The 25,991-nt window shown below is 42.0% G+C and overlaps 1 protein-coding gene across 5 annotated transcripts in view; it reads right to left on the reverse strand.

Annotated features, from left to right (window-relative positions):
• MTUS2 (microtubule associated scaffold protein 2) overlaps window positions 1-25,991 on the reverse strand; it is a 232,330-nt gene that overhangs the window by 185,572 nt on the left and 20,767 nt on the right. For 2 of the 5 annotated variants that reach the window (XM_085555355.1, XM_015851996.3), the window contains exon 1: window positions 23,583-24,365. The exons of 2 other annotated variants lie outside the window; for them this stretch is intronic. The gene's annotated coding sequence lies outside the window, so the exon portion shown is untranslated. Of the gene's footprint in view, window positions 1-23,582; window positions 24,366-25,991 lie in introns of those variants that run through there. One more of the 5 variants, XM_085555348.1, reaches the window with a different exon arrangement.

Here is a 25,991-nt window from a genome sequence, read left to right on the forward strand (position 1 = left end):
TCCTCCTGACTCTGCACTTCTTAAGGGAGCCTAGGATGCTGCTGCCCATGTTTGATGCCAAAGCCCACAGCTGGCTCATACCCAGGTCCCTGCCCAGCAAGCTCCCAGGACTTTCTCTGCACAGCTGTTCTCCAGCTTCTATTGCTGCAGGTTTTAAGTCCATCAGCACAGCACTTTGTGTTTGTCTTCATTTAATTTCATGAGGTTCCTGTTGACCCATTCCTTTAGCCTGCCCAGGCTGTTCTGAATGACAGCCTAGCTCTCCAGAGCTTACCACCTGATTCCCTTCAATCTTGTGACATCCACTGACTTGATGAGGGACATCACATCTCCTTCATTCATTTAAGTAAACTACAAGGGAACAGGCTTCAAGACTACCACGTCCTTTTTGCCTACACCAGGAGTTTTGGTGTCATTTGTCAATAAAACCACCAGTTTCCAATATGAACATTTCCAACAGCTACCAGCAACTCTGAAACTCATTGACATTGCCAACTTCTGCACACAAATGAACAAATGAACAAGTGGTCAGCCTTTCTGCATTGCCCACAGTGTGTATTGTCAGGAAGAAGATAATAAATATGATAATACTGAGGGGAGGCCTGATGGCGGCTGCAGCCCCTCACAGGGAGTGGAGGGGCAGTGCTTTGCTCTGCTCTGTGTGACAGCAACAGGGCCCAAGGGAACAGCATGGAGCTGTCAGGGGAGACAAAAATTTGCTTGTGAAAGTTGAATTGGAGGCCCACCAGTGTAAATGCAAGAAGAGAGAGTAGAGCTATGCATAAACTGGATATCAGATAGTACTTCACAGTAACAAGTGTGTTATTTCTGGGGGTATCTATTATACTGCATGCTACCCAGTAACTGCAGGGTGCACATCACAAGCCTGCTGTGTCACATACAGTATCACTTATTTGGTTCCTGCTGAAGATTCTCCAGGGGGAAGGCTTCTGCTTTCTGTTCATCCTCGATAAAATGGAAAAATAAAGAAACAAGCAATAAAACAAAAACAAAACAACTCACCCCAGGCTAGTAGGGAGTTTCTCTGTATTATAGAATATTCATTAAAACGTCAGTTCAGATTTGTTACTCAAGCATCAATTTAGACTGTGTTTGAACTTCTTTACCAAATATTTTCTATTCATTTTGTTGTCCAGGCTGCTGCTTGTAACTTAGCGTAAGTTTTGGGCTTGTCCAGAGCTATGGAAATTGAACACACCATGAGCAATTCTCCACTGCAGCACTTTAAAGGGCACCACGAACTCCTGGGACTTCAAAGTAATATATATATATATATTTATATATATGTATTTTTTTGCTCAGAGAGTCTGGGTCACCCCAGAAGATGCAGTCTTTGGGTCTGTGGCTCATTGCCACCTGAACTGCTCATACTGGACAGAACATAAGTAAACAACACTGTCCTATTTCTCAGACCCGTTACGATGAAAAAACTAACATCTGCTTTAGAAACTCTAGTGCCTATGGGAATTATTCCACAGACTCTCATAGGACAGTAAGTCCTAAAAATCAATATTAGATAATCTAATATCAATATTAGATTAGTTACCGATAAGATATTCTGCTAGTACAGAAATAAAGTATCCTGTACGTTACCATATATTGTGTGCACTTCCTAGAGTACAAGTGATGTAAACTGACAGCTTCTTCAAGAAGATGTTCTGCAAAGTTACTAAACAGAAAGTTGTATTCTAGTATGCAAAGTTCCCTCTCTGTTTATCTATTTGCAATTGATTTCTTCGCTGCACACTTTTCCTGTATTCTCTTGCCTATTCATTCTGAAGACACTGGGGGAGAAGAGGCAAGAGCTTGATATCCTGGAGGAATGTGATTTTGACAGTAGAAATAAAAGTGTATGATCAGACTTACTTCTCCCATCCAGAAAAAAAAAATGCATTTATAAATCAAAGTTACTACATAACTTGGTTACAGGTTCTACTTGCTAGACAAATAAGACTCCTTTTTAGTTAAGTATTTCCATTTATATTTAAAAGAAACCCAGAAACTATTGATTCTGCAAGATGAGGATGACATTCTTCTGTGCTGTGTGTCAAGTGACGCATGATAAATTATGATTTCCTATGGATTTTCATACAGTTTCCATCAGTGAATACTCCTTTATTCTCCTCAAGTGTTCGGCTAGTAATCCATCCTCTGACTGAAAAAGGTGCTATGACAGAAGACGAAAAATGCGCCTGTGGGCATGTTAATCATAGGGTGATTGATCCCACCATTACAAAGGGAAGTTACACAGTATGCTCAGCAGTTTTTACTGATATTTGCAACAAAGTGCCAGTCATCCAAACATAGGGCCGGGTCTGATCAGTGCACAGACTTTAAAATAATTCAATATGAGTTCTGTGAACCTTATGGCATGTCTTATAGCGTTAATCTACTCTCATTTCTCCTCCCTCTTTCAGCACACGATCCAAGTTTGAAAACATCTGATATTCATGAGACTTTCACGGTCTGACTGCCAAAGTCAGCTCCTTGCTTTGGCACCTTAAACACTACTCATACTCATACCTCAGTCAGCCCTTTACAGGACACATCTAATCTAACAGAGGAGAATAATGGCAGTAGAGAATACAGCAAACTGGACAAAATAAAAAGCTTTAAAAAAAGGAGATCACCTTTGTAATTTCTTCTGTAAAACATGGCTTGCTTTAAGAATTCTGTGACTTTTGCAGACCTTCACATTGTCAACATGACTTCATGTATTTTTACTGGAACAGATGGGACTTCTGGAATGTGGGTGCACTGCAAATCCAAGCAATACAGTGACGTAAGTCTGAAAAAGCAGGGTTTTTCAAACTTCTGTATATGTTCTTGTCTTCATGAATTAGTAGAAAACGAACATATTAATTGAATCAAACAGCAAACTTCTATCAAAAGGTTAAGTTCCAGCTGTGCAGTGAATACATGCAGAAGGCAATCCACAAAGTCTATGACCAAATTTGTATGATTGGCAAAACAGAAGAAAAATACTTAAAGAAAGTATTTCTTAATGTATAATCATTATAACTGCATGTACAGAAACAACCCAAATAAAAAAAAAGTCTTTCTAATAAGATAACCTTCCACTGTACAGCCATAAACGCATCATTTATTTCCCTCATACTAACCCATTCAATAATTAGAAGAATCAGTATTAGCTTGTCAGCACTTCAGTTTCTCTAAATGGCTTAAGTTAAATTTACTAAGTATCGCTGCTTTCCATAAAGGTTTAACAAAACTATTTCATAGCAATGAAGACTTTACTAAGGCATACCTGATCTGGAAATGTTCTTCTTAATTCTGTAATGTAACATTATATAGTTTTCTACACTCCTTTTCTATAACTATCAGTGTAATTTCTGTGGTCATTTATATGACAACAAGTAAGTATCATTTTGGTCTCAAAATGATTTCATTAACAGAAGAGGGACCATAACCAAATGGCAGCAGTTATCCATGCATTGCCCAGCTACAGGATGCCTGAAGTTCATATCAATGAGGTGTTTTTCACTTGCAGTCCCAACCTGCTGCACCCACGCATCTCTACACGTGTGCTCAGTGTCCAGATTTCAGCAGTGTTTGGAGTAGGTCATCCTCACAGCGAACACTTAAAGACCATATAGTGTGAAGGAAAAAACCTCATGTTTACTTCTCTAGCAAGAAGGTCCTTATGGTTGCAGTTGTCCTACACAATGAGAGCATCCACAAACAATGCCGCTTCCCTGTAGCTAGGAAGGCTGTGATTACCTCCCTAACTCTGTGTAGGTCCTGGTTACTGCAGTGCATTGTTCATGCCTTTATAAGACCAGCTCATGTGGGAACAAAGCAACTCCATTGTCTCCAGCCTATAAGCTGTCCACTGTGCCATTGCCTATTGTTGAACAGTTGTTATACTTGTTACTTGTAATCTTACAAAAAAACACCTGTACAAAGCGTTTCATAGTTACACACTAATTCGGTCATCTCAAGCCATGGTAAAATAAAGCAGTGCTGCAGACTCCCAAAGGCCAATGATTCACACGCAAACTATGTCTGCCTGTTTCACTAGTATTTCCTATGAACAGTCACCATCTGCCAACTCACACACAAATCCATCATCGGTGGAGGTGTTCATGTGCCAACAAATTATTTATCCACTGTCTTTAATTTAGATTTAGAACAGAATTTCTGCAGATAAACAGAAGTTAGCAGAACACTGGTCATACAGCAAGGAGTTTCATTTTCCTTAGGGGAAAGGAGATGCCAAATTGTGATAGAACCCCGGGAGGCCACAAAGCCTAAATTATAAATCCGCAGATATTATACAGTAGGTATACTATCTTTTTTTTCCCTCTATCAGGGGGATTACAGCTGAGTTGCTGCATCTGCAAAATCTAAACTTCTTTGCTGATAGAAATTCATTTTCTATTGGGTCCAAGCTTTATCATAGCTGGCTTCCCACTCACAAAAAATCATAAATTATTTACAAGTCTTTGATTATAAGTCTATTGTGAATATATTAACCATTCTCTTACCTTCAGAACTTATTAGCAACAGGAATGATGTGTTGGATTCTGTTTTCCATTATATAGCTACTGCACATACTGAACCTTCTAAGCCACTCAAAAACGTTGTATTTCCAACTTCATCCTTATTTTAAGGGTAGTTCTAGGGGGAAAATAAAAAGAATATTAAGAAAAAAAATGTTTAAAAGGAAAAGCAAATCAATGTTGGTGCAGTAGGCTGATGATCTAACAGGACTTTGTAGACTCTGCCTAGACACAGGGATTTATTGCCAACACACTGAAGAGTTATATTCTAGCTCGGATTCCAAGGAAATTAAGGCTTATGGTTGCATGGGGACAGGGCAGACAAAGTCCTCAGAAGTCCTGACAAGTGTTGAGGTAACAGAAAGCTAGATACAGAAGATACAGAGGAGAATTTTGCCCAGCCTGGGAGGCAGCGTCCCACTGGCTATCCCTGCATGTGATCCCAAAGCAGCCACAGAAGGAGCAGACATTTGCCACTAGGCTGGAAACGTGGATTGAGCCAAGAGCTGAAAGTGTGGGGTGAGACCTGGATGGGACAGGGGACTGCAGCCCCTGCACATGCCAGTCCCACAGCCCTATATTTAGAACGATCCGTGAGCAAGTGGGGCATCCAGCCCTTCCCTCAGCAGGGGAGGAATTTCGCACATCCCTGTGTGAAACTGGGGCAAATCAAATTCGGATTATCTGAGTACGCTGAACTGCTGTAGCTTGGCTCTGCCTCCGTGTGTTGCCAAAGGTAGCATACTGAAAGGCAAGCTTTTCCTTTTATTTACGAGTAAAATACATGTGTGTGTGCATTTATTCCCCCCAGAGGTAAAAGCAGTCTAATGTACTAAGAAAATAGACTATAAAAGTTTGCTTGAAGCTACTTAAACAGTCTGTAGGGATCCAAGCAAAAGAAAGCAAGGAAAATAGAACATTATTGCACTCTCCAATCAGTGTGCTTAGATATAAGACTCTCACCAAATACAAATGTGATATCTCTGCTAAAATTAGGATATTAGTTCTAATTACCGGGTACACAAAAATCTCTAAATTCTGGAGCCGAACTGATAATGTTGCTATGGAAATAAGCTTAATTACTACAGAGCAGCTAACAACCTTATCTATGTGGCAATCTTTATAAGCTATCTGTGCTCCTGAAAGTTTCTGGGCTTTTTCCTCCCTGAATGGGGCTAAATAATTCCAGTGTTCATACTAATTAAATTTGGAAGTTGCAAGATCAAGGCTACTCTAGGAACAACTTGACAAAGGCTAATGGAGTGGACATAGGAAAAAGCATATTCATTGTAGGGAATGGTTACAACTAAAAAACGTATTTTCATCAATATTCTACCTCAGGAAAAACACTTATGGAAAAGGCTTACAGCAAAGCCAGGCCAAAAAGGCTTCTCATCCCTTCCCCAAATTCCTGTTACCCCTCATGAACACAAGGAGACCATTAATGCTCCTGCATTTGGCTTTCCCATGGTGGGACCCCCACTGATGAGCTCAGGTGCTAAGGGCGGAGGGCTGATTCCATTCACTGTGTCATAGAATCATCGAATTATGCAGGTTGGAAAAGACCTCAAAAATCATCAAGTCCAACCACAGCCTAACCATAGTATCCTAACCATGTCCTGCAGGGTGAGAGCTCCAGATATGGAGAACAGGGACCAGCTGAGCATAGACAGTGAGAAAGAGCCAGGCCTCGCACCCTGAAGGGATGAATTAATTTCATTCCCTGTGCATCTCCTGCATCATCCTGAAAGCTTTTAGTTCCTCGGCCAAGCTGGGACAGTAACACACAATGAAGATGACTGCGACCAGCCCACAGGTGCCAAAATGCAAACCATCCACATGAACTGCACAAATACCCAGGAGCCAGGAATACTTTACTTGTGTTATTTCCAGCATTCAGAAGCAGTCTGCAACCATTTCATCAACAGGAAAAACAGTCAACTTCATCGGATAATTTATAAGCAATGAATTATTCAAGCAGTTCAAACAAACAGCTGAAACCAGAAAACCCACAAGGAACACATGTTACAAGGTTCCTTGTCGGTGGATTGCAACATAAACTTGCATCCAATTTGACAAATGTCACTCTGTTGACTTCAATTTAATTAATCCTAGTTTATACCAGTCTGAAAGCAAAAATAATTTAATTTCCCAAAGGATAAAAATACTGTTCACTTCATAAGCATTAGCTTTTAATGGATTCTTCATCTATGTAATTTTCTTAAGACTTTCTTATGTCTTTTTGAAGTCATGAATACTTGTCAAATTACACACAGTAATAATTTGGAGATGATTGATAATGAGAAGAATTTTACCCCACAAAAAAATAAAGCCAAATGCCTCTGAACTTCCAAGCTTCTGGTACTGCCTTATGGATTGTAGAAAACATTTTCAAACTGCTTCAGATTTGGAGGAATGTGTCTGCTAGTTAGTACATATTTTTTCCTTGATGTAATTGCAAAACATACATCAATAAAATCTTGGATTCACAGAACTTAAGCTCAGAGGACCAAGACAATTGTCTGGTCTGACTTCCATATATCGCAAGCCATAAAACCTCATTCATTAGCCCTTTTACTGAGCTGCAGAGGTGGTGAGTTACTTTCAGTTAGAACTTCAACGGTATCAGTTCTCAACAATTAGCCCTTCACAATCTTTTCTTTTCTAGGCCTTTACCATCACTTTCCCATTATGGCTACATCTATATATGGGATTGAGTCACCTCTCGGGCTTTTTAGTTCTCTTTGGTACATTTAGGTGCTTAATGCCTATCACTGTCTTTCTTCCCTAATTTCTATGGGTCCTTCATGAACCTTCTTCAATGTTTAATGTTATTTTAAAAACAAAGATATAAATAATTTCAAGAAAGCATCAATTCTTGCTGTCCCCTTGCTCCTGCAAGGCATGGAGAAAGACTGCTAGTGAACTGGTGCACCAGGTGTCGGAAGACAGGAAAAGCAGGTTTACAACACGTAAGGTGTGATTAGATCTTCAGGCTAAATGTTAATAAGCTGCTTCTGGAATCTCCCAAGGGATGCAGTAGGTCATTACTTATAGGCTTACTCCTTATTAATGTGATGACTGGCTAAAGCAGACATACAACCTGTGCGATGTGCTGTGGTGGGGATATGCCACCACATCTGCAATAGCAGCTTAAGAAGTGCCCTGGTATCCCAGGCTCAAGTCTAATGGTAATCAGGTAAGTAAGTGGCAGGACACCTGTCCCAGATCAGACCTTTGCATATCAGCTCTTCAGGCAGGGGTAAAGACACCACAGCAAATATACCACCCAACAGCAACTACTCTAGGGGAACTTCCTACAGGAAAGCAGTGATCACTTTGGCCTCTACTGCTGCACATCACTTTCAGCTTTCTTTCTGGCAATGTTGCCAGTCCTCAACATCCAATGCAGCTGTCCTCAGCCTCTATCTCACTGGAGTAGCCATCCTGGCTGCTCCACCTTCTACTATACTCTGCTCTCATGAGGCTCCAGCTGGAGTATTGAGTCCAGGCCTGAGGCCCCCCCAGCACAAGAAAGATGTAGAGCTATTAGAGTGGGTCCAGAGGAGGGTCACACAGGTAATTAGAGGGCTGCAGCACCACTCCTGTGAAGACAGGCTGATGGACCTAGGCTTGTTTAGCTTGGAGAAGAGAATACTCTGGAGAGACCTCACTGCAGCCTTCCAGCACTTGACAGAAACTTATAAGCAGGAGGACTGACTTTTTACGTGACCTGATAGTGGTAGGACAAAGGAGAATGGCTTTAAAAAGAGGAGAGATTTAGGTTAGATGTCAGGAGGAAATTATTTACTCAGAGGGCAGTGAGGCACTGGCACAGGCTGCCCTGAGAAGCTGTGGGTGCCCCATCTCTGGAGGCACTCAAGGTCAGGTTGGGAGGGACCCTGTGCAACCTGAGCTGCCCACCCCAAATCAACCCTTATGTCTGAGAGTGCTGTCCAAACACTCCCTGAACTCCTGCAGCTTGGAGACATGCCCACCACCCTCTGGGGCAGAACCTTTCCCTAACCCACACCTGACCCCCTTTATGCCCTGTCACTGTCAGAGAGCAGAGCTCAGCGCTGCCTTCTGCTCCCTGCACTAACATGATTTCACAAGATCTTGAGCACACTGAAGCCCCCAGCTGTATGAATGAGCACAATCAGCCCATCAGGTTTGTTCCACATGAGCCACATGTCCCTGAGGAAGTATTTTAAAATTTACTCAACATATAAACAATTCCTTTTTTGCTTTCACTCCTCTCAAAAAATGTTACAGTGATCTGTAAGGCTTCTAAAACAAGGTTGTCATCTTTGGATATAAACCATATCTGGGATTTCTCACCCAGAGAGGCAGATGTTTCAGCAAGTTCTGGCCATCCAAATCCAGGAAATTGTAATGAAAACTATTTTGCTATCATATACATGACAGTTATCTCCTAGGTCCTTTATAACAGACATATTTATAGCGCACGGGGATACATATATCAACCTAGACAGCAGTCAGTCAAACCAAGGCATAAATCTTCAGCACAGTTTAACTTCTGCCTTTTCTAAGCAATAATAGCTGCCTGACTGGCTCTACGAGTGATGGATTACGCATGCACACACACAAAACACGCTGACACCTGTGCAAAGTGAGCAGCTCAAATAAAATGAGCAATCTGATTCTCCAGGGAAAACGCAGGCACCACCTCTAATTTTTCCCTCTTGCATTTGCTTTCTAACTGTGACACTAGGAAGAATATGTGGGTATTGGAAACTTAAGTTCTGAAGGATTTATGTGAACGCATTTGAATCTTACCGTGACCTACGCTCTACATATCCTCTAAACCAAGATCAGTTTTGCTGAATGCGCAGCTAATCCATTTCCCTGCAATGATTCTTCTCAGATAAATTTGTAGGGCCTTTAATATGAGGGCTTGTTTGATGGCTGTTTGGTTGCTACTCAGTTCAAAGTCATTGTGGCACTTCCATTACCACCCAGTCAAATGGCAGACAGCATATACAAGCATTGTTAATGGTACTACAACACCTGATGAGTCAAATAAAATAATGCCACAATGCATCCAAAAAATCAAGAAACAATAGCCAGTTAACTCCTGCAAAATTTGCATATCACCTAATATGCTTCTCCTTTGAGTTGGAGCAGCTCCTGTGGGAAGGGGTAGAATTGGGATGGAGATGGGGTGAGCCCTATCTGGGCTCCCAGCCCTGAAGACAGGGTGGGAACAGGGCATGTGAGCAACCTCAGATCATAACGATGCTCACTGAGAAAAGGTAGAACCAAAACTGGCAAGGGATGAAAATAAGGTTTCCACACCCGGAAAACTCCAGGTGATAGCCAGAAAGCAGCTGGGACAGTCTATAGTGTCTGAGGTGCCAAGAAGCAGGAGTACTAGATGAAAGCCTACTCTTTGCTCCCCAGGGGAGTTCTGTTATTTGGTTTAACAGAAGATATTATCCACATGGTTTAACTATGTTAAAGATAGTTTGCAGAAGAAATTAAGCAACTTCTTACATCCAACTGCTTCTTTATGACATGCAGAGAGGAACTCAGTGTGGGCTGCTACCTTTTCTTCAAATTCAATTCCTGCATGTACTGTTTACTTGAAAAACATCCTTAATGAGTGGGTAACAAGAAAAATTACGACACCGTGACAGTGACCTCTGCTTGAGGAAAAGGAATTGTTTTGATCAAACCAGTTAAAACTGTTTTTCCACAAGGCTGAAATCTATTTTTGTAAGGATACCATATAAATAGCTGGAAGAAAAAAATATGCTTTGTTTAAGGATCCAAGCTTTCTAGGCTTTCAATTAAGGGAGGAAAAGAAAAACCCTAAATCTTCACATCTGAAACCTCTAAAAGATCCTAAAGCGGGGAGAGAAGGCTGGACATCACCAGTATGTTTGGAGGTAAAGAAACTGATCAAAACAAAAATCTTTCAAGTAGTCTCAGACAATCATGAAAAGTATTTTCTCTTCCTCAGAGCTGTGGAATCATAGAATTAAGTCGAAAGGGACCCTTAAAGGACATCTGGTCCAACTCCTCTGCAGTAATCAGGGACACCTACAGCTCAATCAGTTGCTCAGAGTCCTGTCCAGCCTGACTTCAAATGTCTCCTGGGATGGGGCATTCTCTCTGGGCAACCTGTGCCACTGCCTCACCAGTCTCGCAATAAAAAACATTATACCCGATTTCAATCTCCCCATGTCCCCTTGTTCTATCACAACAGAACCTGCTAAAGAGTCTGTCACCTTCTTTCTTACAGCCCCCCTTTGGATAATAAAAGGCCACTCTCTCATATCCCCCTGGAGCCTTCTCTTCTCCAGGCTGAACAGCCCCATTTCTCTCAGCCTGTCCTTGCAGGGAGCTGTTCCATCCCTTGGATCATTTTTGTGGCCCTCTTCTGGATGCACTCCAACAGCGCCATGTCTCTCCTGTACTGAGGACTCCACATCTGGATGCAAAGTCAAGGAAAAGATGTGTGGTATACCCAAGTAAGGCTCAAATACCTTCTGTGTCGATCATTTTAGCAGAAAGCTAACATGTGTCTTACAGTTCCTATTTTGCTGCTTAAATTCTCTTATTCTCTGTGTAGGAAACAAACTACAAGAGAGGTAAATATGAGACGAACTAAAGAAGTCTAGCAAATGCAATAGCAAATCTTGTCAATTCCACATCACTCTGCATGACTAGATCACTGCTTTCATTACAAACATTTAATCCCAGGAGCTCACCACCTTCAATTATTCAAAGGGTTCAGAGTGTTAGGTTGCTAGAAGAGAACGAACATCTGAGGCACATCTTATTTTCTTTACAGATTCTCTTTCAATACTTTTTTTAAAAAACCAGTATTAGGTGGCAACCAATACAAAATAACTGCATTGTGCAACAGAAGCTAAATTGGAATTATTTTTCTAATCTTCCAAGAAACTCCCATTTATTTATCAGTGCTGCTTTTCATGAGAGTTGCCAGAATCCAAACCAACTGGTGCATCTGTCTAGCAGCAATAATTACAGAGCTGCTAAACCAGTGCCCTGGTAGACATGCTGCTCTGATACAGTAGATAAAGCAAGTGTTGCAAGGGCAGATGCCCTTACACTTTCACCTCAGTGTCCCCTGTGGTTTAGCGATGGGACTCAGCAGGTCAGGATGATGGTTGAACCTGATCATCTTGAAGGTCTTTTCCAAACTCTGCTCATAGCAAGTAACCATGCTGTCAAAAGAATGTGTTACAGCCTGGGCACAGGGGCTGCTCCATAACAGGTTTGCGTACACTCATCCCCATAATGCTGGGTCTGACACAGGGTCATACCAAAGCAGTATCTCCTCCTGCTTATTATGCTTCCGAAACCAAAGGAAAACAGAAAATGCCCTGTTCCCAGGGGGGCTTATGCCCATAAAAAGCACTAGTGATTGCTTCATTTCAAGGAGGGGAGGAAGGGAGCAGGGAAGAAAGGCTTATTATGGAGGAAATGAAGCACAGTCTTCTCAAAGTAGATAGAAATGCATAGCTAATTTTAAGTACATAGCTCATTATCTGTCACTAGCAGAGTGTGTCCAAGATTCATTTGGGAAAGGAAAACACAGCATCCAGCCATTGGTGATGCACTACATACGGTACACTGACATGCAGTATACCCATTTTAACCAATGCAGCAAATATGACGTGGCTCCCTGCCTCCTTCATGGACCGCCAGGTACCATCTGTATGCTCCCATATTCATTTATCATTATCTCATGCTTTATTATAATAGTCACAAGCTTCATGAGGCCACCCCCCACAGTACTCATCCAGCTGTCCTTCATATAAAAATCAGTGGCAAAAGCACAGTCCCAGTGGACTGAGTTCTTTGTTATTTCTAATCCTGGGGACTGAATCTTTTTATCTCCCATAGCAAGAAAAACTAATGGCAACATTTGTATTTGGGAGAACGAAACGTTCTGAATACCACCAAATATTTGCTTTATTATAATTTCGGGGTTTAACGATGACAGTAAAACAAAGTAAAACAAAAATCTGAGCTTTACAGTTTCAAATTCAATTGATAAACATTTTCTGAGAGGAAAAAAACCAATGCCAAAAAATTCTTGGTCAGCTCCTGTGCTGATGTGCTTTTAAGGATTCCCAGCTGGGCTGGCAGGAGACATGAAATATTAAAAGCTTGAAAAAGGAAACAGGCCTAACTGCTTTACTGTGCATTCATATGAAAGTACCCTCTGTTTTTGGCCATTCTTACCTAGAAAAGACCCAGATATACAGACTGCCAAATCAGCACTCTTCCAAGTTAGCGCTGAAATTTCTGTTCATCACTACAGAATTGCACCGTTGGCTGCAAAGCATTATAAATTCTCAGTTCCTAGAGGTCTGCTTCTTTAAACTAAATACTACATGACATTAAGATTTGCTTCTTTGTTTGTTTTTTTCCACTGTTCGCTCATTCTTGCACTTCTGAAAGTAAATTTCTGTATCTCTAAATGGTCCCAAGTAAACCACCACAAAACACTGTGACAACCAACAAAGAGACACACAGCTGTGTCTTCTGATAGTTGTGTGTGTTTGGGTTTTTGGCTTTTTTTTCCTAACTTAATTGCACATCCCAAATCTGAAGGAAAGCAAACTGATTTCCTTCTGCAAGATACAGTTTCATCCACTGAACTACAGAAATGATGATCAGTGTTTTAGCCTGACACCAGGGCATGCACTGCAGAACCCTGTACTCCTCCAGAGCATGGAGCTCCATTCTCCAGAAACAATTAATCCTTGTTTACCCTTCTGCTTCCCTATTCACAGTAGTACTGATTCAGTACATCTCTTTGGAAGTGAAATGCAGATATTAATCCCAGAACTTCATTGTGAGAGCTGACAGAACCCATCAGTGACCCACAGATATCCCTCAGGTATAGGATAACAAAAGCCCATTCAGCTCAGGGTTGCTATTGGAAGTGCTTCCCTATCACAGGGAATCACCTTGTGATTCTGCTTGTACTCATTGCCCCTTGACCTCACACTGGGCACTGCTGAAAAGAGCCTGGACCCATCCTCTCAATTCCCACCCTTTGGATGTTCATAAGTATTGATACAATCTCCTCTCACGCTTCTCTTCCCCAGGCTGAACAGCCCCAGGTCTTTCAGCCTTTCCTCGTAAGGGAGATGCTCCAGGCCCAGTCATCTTTGTAGCCCTCAGCTGGACTCTCCCTATTAGTTCCCTGTTTTTCTTGAACTGAGGTGTCCAGGAATGGGTACAGTACCTCAGATACAGCCTCACCAGAGCAGAGGGGAAAGATCACCTCTCTCAACCCGCTGGCCACACTCTTCTTAGTGCACCCCCCAGGATACCATTGACCCTCTTGGCCTTAAGGAAACACTGCTGGCTTGTATCCTCATGGTAACTGCCCTATTACATCTGCTATGAAACAGAGGAAAAGCACGGTGAGATGTGTCAACAGCATCCTGAAGGCAAACCTGTGCCCAACAGGCACCAAGGCCAAAGGGAGCCTCTGATGACACAGGATCCACTCCTACTATGGCATGTAACAAACTCATGGGACCAAAAGGCTGCACAACCTGCAAAGCAAGCTCCATGCAAACAGTCCTAGAAGAAACAGGACATTTGTTGAATTCCCTCCTCTGAAAGAGAAATTTCCTACAGAGGAAGACCTCAGAGGAGTCTGAGCAGGTCCCAGCTGTATGGCAGCCTCCTCTTCTTCGGAGAGTATTGAAGGGTATAGTCTACCTATGTTCAAGTTTTCCTTCTGTCTTCTTGCGGGGGAGGTTCTGCTCAAGTAATTGATTTCAGCCAGATCTCTTCAACACAACTTACACAAATGACAAATTCCTCTACTTATATTTTTTCACTAATGCTCTGCTCTCTGCATGCAGCAGACTAAAAAACAGCGCTGCTGAAAGTCCACCTGACAAACAATATGAGATCAAAGAGAAAAAGCAGTATTTGGTACAAAAATGAATGGTGAGGCTAAATAATGGCTTGGGAAATGATGCAAACAGGAAGTAAGCATTCAAAGCAACCCCCCTATAAGCAGTGCCGAGTACACCATATAACAGACTTAATAGGATATAACAACTGCTGTGCTATGCAATTACCTTGATATAAGCTCACAAGAAGTACATACATACATAATAAGCCTTACCATTCTTTTCCACCCACCATGGTCAAAGAAAATAGATCTTAGGTGACAATCATTTTAAACTGCATACCAAAAATAAAAAAAAAAAAAAAAAAGAAGAAAAAAAAAAAAAAGAAAACCAAAACATTGAACGCATCATGGAAGATGTGAGATGGTTTTGTTGTAGGTTTGCAGTGAATACCACTGAACCTACTGTTGTGAGAACCAAAGGCCTGGCCCCTATGGAGAATGCACAGGGCAGAAGCAGCCCCAGCCTGTGCCTTTTGTTCCCCCCAGCTCTGGGGCACAACGCTTACCCACCTTCAGTAGGACTCCAGGATCCTCCACCAGCCCGCTCTCCATGCAGAAATGGCCTCCTGTGGAAGTTGTGGGGCCAGAAGGGAAACTGAGTGATGTTTTCTCCCAACAGAAATAGTAGGAAAAGGTTACTCCATGAATGCAGTACAAGCACTGCCAGCTCATGTGGCTAACAGAAGAAAGGCAGAGAGCACGTGTGTCCTGGGGAGCCAGACAACACTTCATCGCTCATTAGCATTGGAGCCTCCTACCTCGGGAGGCACTAAGCTGCACGCATCATGAAAAATTAAACATCACCAATTGAAACAGATGCGCTTACTCTCAGCGTTGGGCTTTGGCACCGTAACAGTGGATGAGAGACTCCGTATCAAGTAGTACTCCCAAGGAACAAGGCAGTAGAACTAGTCACAAAGTGGGGCTTAGCATGCCTAGTTTTATTCTGATGACAAGTATTTTGTCCTCAAATCTGTCTGCAAGAAGCATTTTTGTGCATTCAGCACAGAAATCAGGAGGGGATAGCAATTACAAAGGGCTGCTGCAGCTGAGCTCTTCAGCCCGCCACACCAGCTCGCCCCATTTCCCAGCAGGGTATTCCTACTGGGAAAAGCTGATAGCAGCTCGACATCCCTGCTCTTCCCACTGTGGCTCAATGAGCTGGATGCTTCTGAGCACAGCCTTAACGATCCCGTAGAGAAATGCTCCCTCCATATAGGGACAAGACGTTACCTCACCAGAGCCAGCAGCTTCAGTGGATTTATTGCATATTATCCCACGGTGGTTATTTTCCCTCCCAGCTTTAATTTTGTAGCACATCGTTCTTCCTTGGTACAAGGATAATTTGCGTAACCAAGCACAAGCTCATTCTGAAGCATGCATACAACAGCACCCAAATGCCATGCTGCAAAACTCAGTAGGGCTAGGAACGGCACATCAGGTTTCAGTCTTGCTATTAAATCTTAATACTTCCAGGGGGCTGCATAATCTTAATTTTACCCAGTGTTTTTGCCATAGCGCAGTGTCATTTCAGTACAAAACAGATGAAAACCTGCACAGATTTATCCGATTCCTCTATTAAAGTTTCCAAACCTTGTTTTTTCTGGAAACCTAAGGGGAAAAGATAAGGCTCTATACAAAGAAACAAAAGATTAAATCCCATTGCTGTGTTTTTACATTATTAGAGAAACACTAGGGGAGAAGCTAGATTAAAACACTTAGTGTTCTCCCAAAGACCTACAGCTCTTGGCAGTTACCTCACCCATTTCTATTTGGTTTCTCACAGCCCCTAAAAATGTATTCCTTCCTCCCCCCTTCTCCTTTGTCATTTAAATTTGCTGCAGAAATATGGCAGGATGCCGCTACGCGCTTTATCTATGGAGATGGTACTTTAAACAATGTTCAAAGAACACTCCGGCCTGCATTTATCACTTCTTTCAGTGGAAAGGAGGTTAATGATGCTTCTTTGCTATGTCAGCCTGCAACTCTACACCAAGTTCTGTAGTTAAAAGTCACAAGGAAGCACTCTGAGGGTATTGCAGAACTCATTTAAAAACACTACACATGTATAATTGGGAGTACAACTTCTGGATTATGTTGGCTTTTGCACAACTCTTGGTTTATGCATGCATCCCTACACTCTGCGTACCTTCTGGCATACACAGCTTCTGTGCTATAATTCAGCGGTATATTTTCCTCCTGCTTTTCTTTTCCTTTTTAATTATTCAGTGTTGGAATTAATAAACAGTTTAGAAAATGAAAATGTCACAGCTTAGTGCAGAACGCATTAATTAATGAAGTAGGACGCGGGACAATTCAAAGGTACATATCCCAGAGGCAGAGAGCTGATCCTCTTCCAACTGGCATCCAAAACAAAGACATCCCTCTGACTGCAATGAGAGCCAGTGAGCTTAGATTCTCATCTTTGTACAAATGAAGTCAACTATGTTTTCATAAACAATGACAGAACTTGGAACCTAAGCATTATTTAAGAGCTATAAAGTGCACAACATGCTCAAAGGGATTCAATTTACCTTAAAAAAACAAAAGGAATTTGCAGATATCACAACAAGTTTTACTGAAGTTTCATCCCAATACGCACACCATCAAAACAGCAAAGATTTGCTAATGTTCCCTCTGCTTTCAACATGTCCTGTAATGAAAGAGGCCAGAGGAACTAACTCTTTGAAGGACTCAGCATGCTCATACTCAGAGATAGATTGGCACTTATTGTGGAATCACTAAGCAGGCAGGGATAGGGACTGAGACAGCTCAGCCATGGGGACACGGACATGCTGAAGGTGGCAAAGCACAGACAGGACAGCTCTGCTATGTTTTAGAAAGCCTGCATTTTTGAGGGATCAAAATTATTATTATTATTTATATTAACACAAAGAAAAACATTTATTTCTTAGCAACCATATCCCAAGATACTCCTTTGACCCAGGTCACCAAACAGACAACAGAACAAGGAAAGCACCTGATGCATGACTTAGCGCTCTGTTTACTTGCAAAACTTCCTTTCTTTTACATACTTCAACCTTCTCCTCTCCTAAAAAAATACATTTTGTGGTTGAAGAGCTGCTATGCTCTACGTTCACTTCAAAAAAACCTGGAATTTCAAACACAATGGTATGCTAAAAAGTAAACTCCCAGGGCACCTATGAAATCAGGTTTGTTCTGGCAAGGAAAGGAGGAGGACAACTCGCACACATACACACATATCAAGCCTGTCCAAAAGCATTTTCTGAGACATAACGTGTCATGTTTTAGCTGAGAAACTGCAGAATCAGAGTTAAAATTATGATCTACCCCAATTCTGATTCTAATCAAGAACAAATGAAGTCAATACAGAAGTGCTAATACTTGAAGGCATATAAATATTTGATTAGGCAAAATCAGCAATAATTAATACTGACAGCAAAACCTGTACTGGCTGCTGTCCCTTCGCTTGTTTGCTGTAGCTAACATGACCTAACACAACCACATTTCAGAGACAGCGTCTCAGTGTTCGGAAGGTGCATGCATCTCTCCAGCTTCACTCCACACATCACAGTTGCAGCTCTGCTCACACTTCTCTTTTTATCTCTGTTGATTATCTACCAGGCTAAGATCAATCACAGGGATGGCCGTGAGGTGCAGGAGGAAGACTTGTGCAGGCTGAGATATGGGTGGCTGCTCATCGTGGTGACACAATTATCATGATTACTCATGGAGCCATTGTGGCAGCATGGTTGGAGCCTTTGTGCAGCCAAAACCTTTCTTCCCCCCTCAGAAATGGCTCCGGACAGTGCCATTCCCCAGCATCTGGCTATGCTCTCTGTAACAGGTTACATTTAGTCAAGAAGTCAGTATCGCTCTGGTATAAGGAACACCACACCACAGGCTTCAACTAGGACAGTGTTGTACTACTCTTTACATATTTTCAGACCTGCTTCTTTAGATAGGTAATTGGTATTTTTAGTTCACTTCTGTCCTCACCAGAGATTACACTGTCTCCCAGTCCAGCACTGCCATTGAGTTCAATTGATTTCCGTATTTGTAGGTCATTATCAGTGACCAAATTAGATGAGAATTCCTGTGGGAACCTAAAGCACAGTACATCTCATTTAGAAGTCTGACAGAACATCTTCATGGTTCACATCACTTTCAGCACGTCTGACAGCACCAGGCGCTCAGAAAACTTAATGCAGTAGGCAGGACTGGGAGGCTACAAATTCATGCAATGATTAAGGCTGGAAAAGGCCTCTAAGATCAGCCAGCCCAGCTGTCCACTTACAACCAATACTGCTCACTAAACTACATCCCTAAGTACCACATCTACACGTTTCTTGAGTACCTTCAGCCATGGCAACACCACCACCTTTCTGGGCAGCCTTTTCCAGTACCCAACCACTTTCTGAAAAGCTTTTCCTAATATCCAATCTGAATCTCCACTGGTGCAAATAGAGGCCTTTTCCTCTTGTCCTACAGCTGTTACCCAGCAGAAGAGTTTGACCCCCCACCTCACTACAACCTCCTTTCAGGGAGTTGTAAAACACAATAAGGTGTTCCAGTATAGAACCAATTCAACATGGGAACTCTAACACTGTACTTGTGCAAATGTTACCTCTAAAAATACTTAAAATACTATGATTCTCCTTTATTGAACCACCTGTAGTTTCTCACAAGGCCATTACTCTCAGGATAAAAGATCTTAAGAGGACAATTTACACCTTAACTACTTAGCTATGGCCTGAATTAGCTATTATCTTACTTTCCCTTACTCAATGGCTCATGTAACTGTTTATTTCATTTCTTACTCATTTACGAATATTAGCAGGTATCTTGCAGATCTTTTTTCATTAGAAATGTGCACAGATGAACAAGGAAGAGTGGTACAGAGATCAGCTACAATGGAAGGGATGAAAGGCAGTGTCGCTCTGTACTCCTTTCTGGGCTATTCAGGATAAATGTGAATGACCTCCATACTGCATGTATGCATGAACTTATCAATTATGTTACAAAGGTTACATCTACATTGGCCCAGCTCCAAAGCAGTTAAGAGATTTCAAAAGCAAAATTTCACCCCTGCATTTCCATGTTAGAACAAAGTAGTTTCTCTTTACAATCCACAGCTGCTCCAGAGTTTGTGATTTTGATCTCTGCTGGCACTAGTTTTAGTTCTGAAGCCAACAACTGTTTTTCAAAGCAAGGAAGAACCTCAGCAGACAAGAAATGTAAATGCCAAGATCCAGAATACATTCTTCAGATCAGCATTTACATCTCAATTTGTCTGCTTTGCTAACAAATGGTTCAACTCCATTATGACAACAACCCTGAAATCAGAATGGAAAGTTTTATTCTGGCCCTTTGCCTTATACCAAAATAAAACAATGGCAGCACCACATATACTAGCCACAATCATGTAAAACATCATGCAAAGACTAAGCACACAGCAAAGCAAAACATCATGTACAACTATGGTTCAATTATGGTTTGCTCACCATGGGTTACACACATGCATCCTTGAGCATAATCTGACCTGATGTCTTGGAATAAGATTCAAATAGATATCTGCATTTCTCAAATGGTTGAAACACAGTTTAATATTGAAGTGTAGTGTCAGCTGCATCCATGACTCTAATACGTTTTGTGTAGGATGTGCAGTCAGGAAAAGTACTGCTGCAATATTAACTCCCTTTTATTCAGTCCCAGCTTTGGGATGCAGCAGGAAGTGACAGAAGAGAGAGGGAAATGTATTCAGAACACAGAGGCAGCATGCTTTAGAACTACCTAAAAAGTCCTTAATCACTTTTCTGAGCAACTGCCTGCTTCCCTTTAAATGTCACAGACAAGTCTCCAGCTCTTCTGTGGTGCCTTACAGTAGGTTCTAGGGCACAGTACTGCAAGATATCAGAAACCTAGAAGTGATAAAAATTAGGTCATGGATTTAAACAAAGCTTTTTAGTTCTTTGCTGGATTTAGCACTAGCTCTCTTAAGGTTCTCCCATCAGAGGAGGCTTTTGAAAACAGGACTTGGCTATTTTGAAAAACCCTTGACTGCTCAAAGAGATGATGGCTTTACAGCATGTGCCAAGGAAAGAAAACACAGTAACACTGTGGGAACATGCTTTAAAAGTTACTGTCCTCTTTTCATTTATGGGAGTGCACATCCTTGTGGGCAGGGAAATTTCATTTTCAAGAACCTATGGCTTCCTCCAGTGTTGCCTCTCCCAGAAAGGCAGGAGGGACTCACAGGAAACCTCCATCTAGTGCTCCACCATCTCCTTCACCACCACTGAGGATAGCTGTGCTTCCATGGGCAGCTGGACCAAGTGACCTCCAGCACTTCCTCCCAACCAACACTGTGCTGTGATCCCAACAGGAGCTGACAAAAGCTTGTACCATCACCTGTCGCTGCAGAGAGCCATACATTTCTCATTTGCTTTGTAAGAGACAGAGCTGGATCCAAAATCTGTTTAGTGTGTGTTGTATATATGTTTAACACAACCGCAGGCTGCCACCTCACTGATGGGGAGGGAGGTTGGAGGAAGGGAGTATTGATAAGTCTGCATATAGGAATCAGGTACCAGGATGCAGAAACCTGTGTACCCAGGGTAGAACAACACTGATAGATGATGGCAATGACCTTTCTAATGTGTTAGAAGGTAATGAAGGAAATCTGAGGGGAAAAAAGATCAAAATAATAGTTTCAAAGCACTGTATCTATTTTAGACATTCTTACATCATGTTTCCATAGGAACTGGAATGAAAAAGAGCATGGCGTAGCTGTGTTCACAAACGTGGTTCAGTAGCTTGTAAAGGATTGGTTAGGGCCACTGTGACCACTGACAACACCAGGTACCTTCCAACTTGGCTGCACAACCACCAGGTCTCAGTTGTGGTTCTTCTTTGCAAAATCTAGGAATATAACTGTTCTCCCCTTGGTTTTCTCTTACATCCCACAGGTGTTACTGATTTCAAACCCTCCCAGAGCCATAGTGCTAAGCATTTCTCAGCTAGATCCACTGGGAGGCATGAAGGCATTTGGCTCTTTACCAGGCATTTCACAAATCACACAAGAATAAGGACAGCACAAAGTGGGGATGTATGGATGCTGGAGAGATGGTGCATCCTAGGGAACAACATAAGCCAGGTTTTTGCATCCAACATTGGCACTCACCAGCTGAGTGACCTTGTGCAAGGCACACCAAGTACGATCTGCTCCATCTGTCAGCTGCCTGAAACGTATCAAGTTCAACTTCATGGGTAAGCACTTTCCTCACCAGTAGACACCCTCCCAAAAACAGATGCCATGGACAGATTCCATTTCCTAAAGTACCCGCAGATCTAACCCTGCTACATTCATATGTTAAGACCCATGCCCACAACAAGGTGCTACATCACAACTGCTTCATTTCTGCATTCAAAATTGTCCAATATAAGGTCTGTGTTGCAGCTTACCAAGGCAACATTTTATTTTAGCTTGTATTTAACTGTGTAAATGCCACACTGCATGTCCTAGAGCAAGGCAGAGGCATCTGAGTATGATGGTAATACTTGCACCAGGGTACCACTAGAGGACCATGAACACCATGGGAACTCAGACCTGCTCTGGTATCATGCCTGAGTCTTCCAGTAAGGTGCCCTCAAAGCTACCACAGATTTTGTCCCAGAGGGAGGCAATCAGATTGCTTCAGAAGACGAGCATGAGAAGAATGTAATATGCATCCAGCTAACTGGACTGGGAGATCAGGATGTGAGATTGAGCTGGGGAATTAAGCTATTTAACTGGATGGACATCACATACCAAAGGGGACAAAGCTCTTCCAGAGCAGTTATATGAGATGAGCTGTGCACCTCTTCCTTGGAGATGGCAGAAGCCTGAATAGCTAGCTCTACTTTTAGACAGTAAAATGACTCCTCACCTCCTACCATTCTCATCAACTGATGGAGATGTGTAAGAACTACCTACCTGTACTTATAGACTGAGAGAAAAGTAGAACTCTAGGATCAAAAAGAAAACAACAAAATCACGTGCATCTATTCAAATCTACCTGACTCATCTCAAGACGGATAACTTCAAACCACCAGCACAAAACACACTCTTCCGTGGGTCTGTCAGGTTTAACATCCTGTAGGCAACTTGCCAGAAAGCTGAAAACTCAGATTTTGGCCAGAAGCATCATCCAGGCCACAGGCAGCAGAGCAAAGCCATCTAAGCCCATATGCTCCACTGGGGCAGGAGCCAACTACAAGTTCTTACACTGCTGCGGAAGCATTAAAAACTATTAATATTTTAAAGTTAAATTTTGCAAATCAGTAGCTGTAAAATAACTCTATGTAACAAATACTGAAAGAAACAATATGTGGAGTACCTTCTTCATCAAAAGAGCTTCCAATGTAGGTATTTCCATAGGAATCCCTACATTAAATTACAGATTTTTACAAACAAATATCAATACAGGATGCCTGAATCCAAGTTTTACTTCAAATGCTACTATAAGAGTTTCAACCAGTAGGATATGGAAAAGAAAATGTGAGAAGTCCTGACAGCTGCACACTGAACACACAGTTTTGTTGTTTAAAAATAGAAAGCAACTTTTGTCTTCAGAACTCGATTGTTTAAGAGAAAAATCTCACTAAGCCTATAGCTTGTATTTTAAGGATCAGAAGCAATATGTTATAAACATACACAACCTTTGCTTCATTGCCTCTGAAGTCATACATTTAAATGGTGGAAAAGGGAAGAGAACAAGCTTTAACCCCAGTTCTCACAGTGAAATTCACTGGCTCAAACCAGTGTTGTCACAGACTCAAATGTAACACACACATCCTGCAAGTCTGCACATCTGCACAACTTCAGAGGTGAACACTGAGATTCCCAGTTGGGAACGAAGCTACAAACCATCATTATAGTTGTACTTAACTCAGAATGGTTTACTTCACTGCCCAAACTACACAAAACCCAAGGGGAAACAAACAACATATAGCGTATAGATAACATATAGATGCTGGGATTTTCGGTACTATTGTTTTATATACCAAAAACACTCAGTTTGTAACAGAGAAGAAAATAATATGCTGCACTCTACAAGCCAGCTACATGAACTCACCCAAGCATCCAGCCTTCTGCTCCAGGTCCCTCTGCAAGCAAGTTAGATCCAGGTCTTCTCTCTCATGAACTCTGGGTATGCTATCATTACCCAAGACCGTATCTCACTCCAGGAAAACATCACCTCCAAAGAAAGGTGCCCCTAGAGGCTATGAAGGAGCAGGGCTGTACCCACCTGTCCGCTTGTTCCTGAAAGCATTTCTCCAGCCTTCCCACTGTAAATTCTTGGTGCAGAAAAAAGAATTTTAAAAAGCAATCCAGTTATTTATCCTTCAGGCCGGAGAGAAATGAGGAGGCTGCCACAGCCATGCCTGTTCTGAATGCTTAGCAGGTACACAGGCACAAGGAGGATGATGCTATAGATAAGTGCAGACAGAAATAGCTAGCAGGATGAGCTGGCTCAGGGTGCTGCTGGTGAACGGCAGTGATCTCCCTACTGCAATTTCACCACAGGCAGTAGCTGAGCTGCAGACTCACCAAGCACGCTGGCAGGAAAGTCATCCCAGGCTCTGAACCTCACATGCGAAACATTCTCCTCGAACAGATTTTGTCTCTGTCAGGTGCTTGGAGGACTGCATCATATCAGCCTACTTCCGACCAAGCACAAAAACAGCTTGCTGTGTGCTGTGGAGTTTGGTGCTGTTCCCAGAATCAAGCTGGGAAGCTGCTGCTTGCAGATCACACTGTGCTGGCAGGAAAACCCTGCTGCTACAGCTCAGAAAATACCACCAAAGCATCAATCTGAGGTACACAAGCAACCAACTCACCACCCTGCTACTGCCCTGACCAGTGCACACGGGTAGAGCTGTTACCTGTCTCTTATGCAACTTATCTGCACAAATACAATAACCAAATAGTGTTTTGCCCAGCTGCCATCATTTAATAACCTTTTGCCTCCTTCTCTGATACAGCAAAGTACATAAAGCTATTAAAGAGCATCCAAAGGAGGGCTGTGAAGATGAGGAACGGTTTAGAGTGCACAAGGTGTGTGGAAGGTGGCTGAGGTTTCTTGGTTCATTTGGCCTGGAGGGAGGAAGACTCAGGGGAAGCCTCATTACAGCCAGCAGCTCCTTAAAAGATACACGAGCCATACATTGTTGCCCATCTCCACCAATATCACAACCACTTAGAACACCTACACAATTCTAATCCCCTGTAGGAGAGCTGCTGTCTTCACCAGCTGTCAGCACTACTAGCTCAGGCTGCTTGAGGAACTCTCAGACTACATCCATCCTTAAAAAATCAAACAAGCTTTCCAAGATGAGACCACCTTCCAAACAACTGAAAGACACAGCTGCAAGCAAACCAGCTAATTGGATACCCTGAGCTCCCAAAACAAACCTGAAAAGTCACTGGGAGAAAGCTGGCTAGCACTTATATCTTCAACCAGCTCCCAAGGGCCTGGCACTGCTCTTTGTCTCTTAATACAGACAAGCCCACAGTTCATCATAGTACTCTGGTTGTTTGCAGAAATCCTACTGTTTCTTTCTCCATTCATTTATTACACCAGAAAAATCTGCAAGAAATACCACGTTTGTCACAGCAGCAATACTTGAAACCCTAAAATAAATGGCTGTTGAGATGCTGCTGAAGAAGGAAAACCTGATGTTCAGAAAGATTTAATAAAGAACAGTGTGACAGCAGAAACAAAGGGGAACTTAAACCTGATGCAAACAACTGCAACAATGACTACCTACCAGCAATTTGTGCCTAGAAACACTTTCTATGTACATCCCCTGCTGGTTTTAAGGTAAAAGCTTTTAAGAAGTATTGTTCATTGTTCTGATAATGTTGTCTTGATAGACAAGAAACAATGTCTTGTGACATTGCTTGGGTGGTGGTGCTACAGCAACTCACTGTAGCTTAAATTATAGATTTCATACCCACTAAACACACAAGGTGCACAGGGACAAGTGAAGTCAAAGATTTGTCTGGAAAACTCACAGGGTGTAATTGGCCACTTTTCTTCTGATCTGAAAAGAAGGTAAGCTTGAAAAGCAGGTAAATGTGCAAAGAGAATTTTTTGGCAGTTTACTGAAAATGATTTTGCATAAAGCAGCTGCTCATGATTTCATTCCTGCATGCGTGTGCTTTGCACTGCTTTCATAATAAGGTGAACAGTTAATCACATTTTCTTTGTTAAAGGGGAGAACATTGTTGAAGTGTTTATGACAATGTTTACCGCTTAAACGATGAATAAGAAAACAAGAACTGTAACAGATGGGTTTCTAACTAAACACAAGTTATTATCAGCTATTTGTGGCTAGAGAACAACAAAAAGCAAACAGCATGCCTCCCCTGATAAGCTAATACTTCATCCAAGATTCAACACCTAAACTTGTTGAAATAAAGGTGAACTGGACTCTGGTTTCTATGTTATCCTAATACAATTTATTCTTGTGCTTTTACT

Source organism: Coturnix japonica, chromosome 1 (genome assembly GCF_054131305.1).
Source record: "Coturnix japonica strain WE chromosome 1, WE-NBRP24, whole genome shotgun sequence".
Classification (NCBI taxonomy): Eukaryota; Metazoa; Chordata; class Aves; order Galliformes; family Phasianidae; genus Coturnix; species Coturnix japonica.